The sequence below is a fragment of the Anastrepha ludens genome, unplaced genomic scaffold (genome assembly GCF_028408465.1).
Source record: "Anastrepha ludens isolate Willacy unplaced genomic scaffold, idAnaLude1.1 ptg000027l, whole genome shotgun sequence".
Taxonomy (NCBI): domain Eukaryota; kingdom Metazoa; phylum Arthropoda; class Insecta; order Diptera; family Tephritidae; genus Anastrepha; species Anastrepha ludens.
This window is the reverse complement of record NW_026530035.1, coordinates 62,501-65,000: the sequence shown is the minus strand read 5'-3', so window position 1 is coordinate 65,000 and position 2,500 is coordinate 62,501. Positions and strand designations below refer to the sequence as shown.

Below are 2,500 nucleotides of genomic sequence, written 5' to 3'. Positions count from 1 at the left end.
ATATATTTATTATTATATTTATATATAAATAAAATGATTAAAAAAATACAAAATAATCAAACATAATAAATACCACCACTGTATTATTGTTGAACTAAGACATTCGCAACTTAATAAAAATGTTTAGAGTTAAATATATTTGATATATATTATTGAAAGAAAATCAATTTATATTTTATTATTATTATTATTTAATTTTACTCTTTCAATTAATATATGCAAAAAAAAATTGACATTTGTTATAAATAAAAATAAATAAAAAAATACTCTAAGCGGTGGATCACTTGGCTCATGGGTCGATGAAGAACGCAGCAAACTGTGCGTCATCGTGTGAACTGCAGGACACATGAACATCGACATTTTGAACGCATATCGCAGTCCATGCTGTTATGTACATTAAATTAAATTTTAAAGTACTGCTTGGACTACATATGGTTGAGGGTTGTAAGACTATGCTAAATAAGTTGCTTATTCTTTTATAAAAATAATTGAATTTAAGCAAATGTGTATATTATTGGATTTTAAATAATTCATAATATTAATAGCAAAAAAATAAAGATATATAATGAATTTTTTATTTATTAATATATTCTTAAAAAAAAAAAATCCTCTCAAATAAAATGAAATAAAAAAAATTTTGAATCTATGTATTCTCTTTAAAAAATTTTCATATTATTTATATATATATAAAATATTAATTTATATATGTAATTAAAGGAGGAATGTCTAGCATAAAAATTAATTTTTTTTATTCTAGAATTGCCTCATTTTACATAATTATTATTTATAATATATATTTATATAAAAGGAAAAAAGAAAAATAGAGATGAAAAGATGATATAATTATTTATTAAATTGTGAGAAGATAAAAAATATTTTAAAACAACCTCAACTCATATGGGATTACCCCCTGAATTTAAGCATATTAATGAGGGGAGGAAAAGAAACTAACAAGGATTTTCTTAGTAGCGGCGAGCGAAAAGAAAATAGTTCAGCACTAAGTCACTTTGTCTATATGTCAAATGTGAGATGCAGTGTATGGAATATCTTAATATCTAGTATGAGAAATTAACGATTTAAGTCCTTCTTAAATGAGGCCATTTACCCATAGAGGGTGCCAGGCCCGTATAACGTTAATGATTACTAGAAAGATATTTCCAAAGAGTCGTGTTGCTTGATAGTGCAGCACTAAGTGGGTGGTAAACTCCATCTAAAACTAAATATAACCATGAGACCGATAGTAAACAAGTACCGTGAGGGAAAGTTGAAAAGAACTCTGAATAGAGAGTTAAATAGTACGTGAAACTGCTTAGAGGTTAAGCCCGATGAACCTGAATATCCATTATGAAAAATTCATCATTAAATAATTAAAAATAATGTGCATTTTTTTCATATAAGGACATTGTAATCTATTAACATAATAAAGTATTTATCAAAAGATCATTGGTGATATTAAGTTTATTTAAATTAATTTGCTTTTTAAGCATATTAACATAGAATAAATACTAATGATTTGATAAAGTGTTGATAGATTTTATTATATATAATGCTAAAATTCATTTTTTGAATTTTACAAAAAATTTAATATCTATGATATTAATATTTATTTGTATGCATTTATATGATTAACAATGCGAAAGATTCAGGATACCTTCGGGACCCGTCTTGAAACACGGACCAAGGAGTCTAACATATGTGCAAGTCATTGAGTTATATTAAACTTAATGGCATAATTAACTTAACTTAAAAATATAATGGGATTAATTTTTAGTCTATTTTCTTAAATAGTCAATTAATTCAATCCCGGGGCGTTCCATATAGTTATGTATAATGATAATTTATTATTATTTATACCTCTAACTGGAGCGTACCTTGAGCATATATGCTGTGACCCGAAAGATGGTGAACTATACTTGATCAGGTTGAAGTCAGGGGAAACCCTGATGGAAGACCGAAACAGTTCTGACGTGCAAATCGATTGTCAGAATTGAGTATAGGGGCGAAAGACCAATCGAACCATCTAGTAGCTGGTTCCCTCCGAAGTTTCCCTCAGGATAGCTGGTGCATTTAAAAATTATATAAAATAATCTTATCTGGTAAAGCGAATGATTAGAGGCCTTAGGGTCGAAACGATTTTAACCTATTCTCAAACTTTAAATGGGTAAGAACCTCACCTTTCTTGATATGAAGGTTGAGGTTATGATATAATGTGCCCAGTGGGCCACTTTTGGTAAGCAGAACTGGCGCTGTGGGATGAACCAAACGTAATGTTACGGTGCCTAAATTAACAACTCATGCAGATACCATGAAAGGCGTTGGTTGCTTAAAACAGCAGGACGGTGGACATGGAAGTCGTAATCCGCTAAGGAGTGTGTAACAACTCACCTGCCGAAGCAACTAGCCCTTAAAATGGATGGCGCTTAAGTTGTATACCTATACATTACCGCTAAAGTAGATGATTTATAAAACAATTTCGATTGATTTATAAATTTTGAAACTT

General features: G+C 29.0%; 1 non-coding gene and 1 pseudogene across 1 annotated transcript; both read left to right on the top strand.

Annotated features, from left to right (window-relative positions):
* The first annotated feature begins 264 nt into the window (after positions 1 to 264).
* On the top strand, positions 265 to 445 carry LOC128870808 (5.8S ribosomal RNA). The gene has a single exon (XR_008455520.1). It is a non-coding gene; the product is annotated as a 5.8S ribosomal RNA (ribosomal RNA).
* Positions 446 to 883: 438 nt separating this feature from the next.
* Positions 884 to 2,500, top strand: part of LOC128870810 (large subunit ribosomal RNA) — a 5,252-nt pseudogene continuing 3,635 nt past the window's right edge.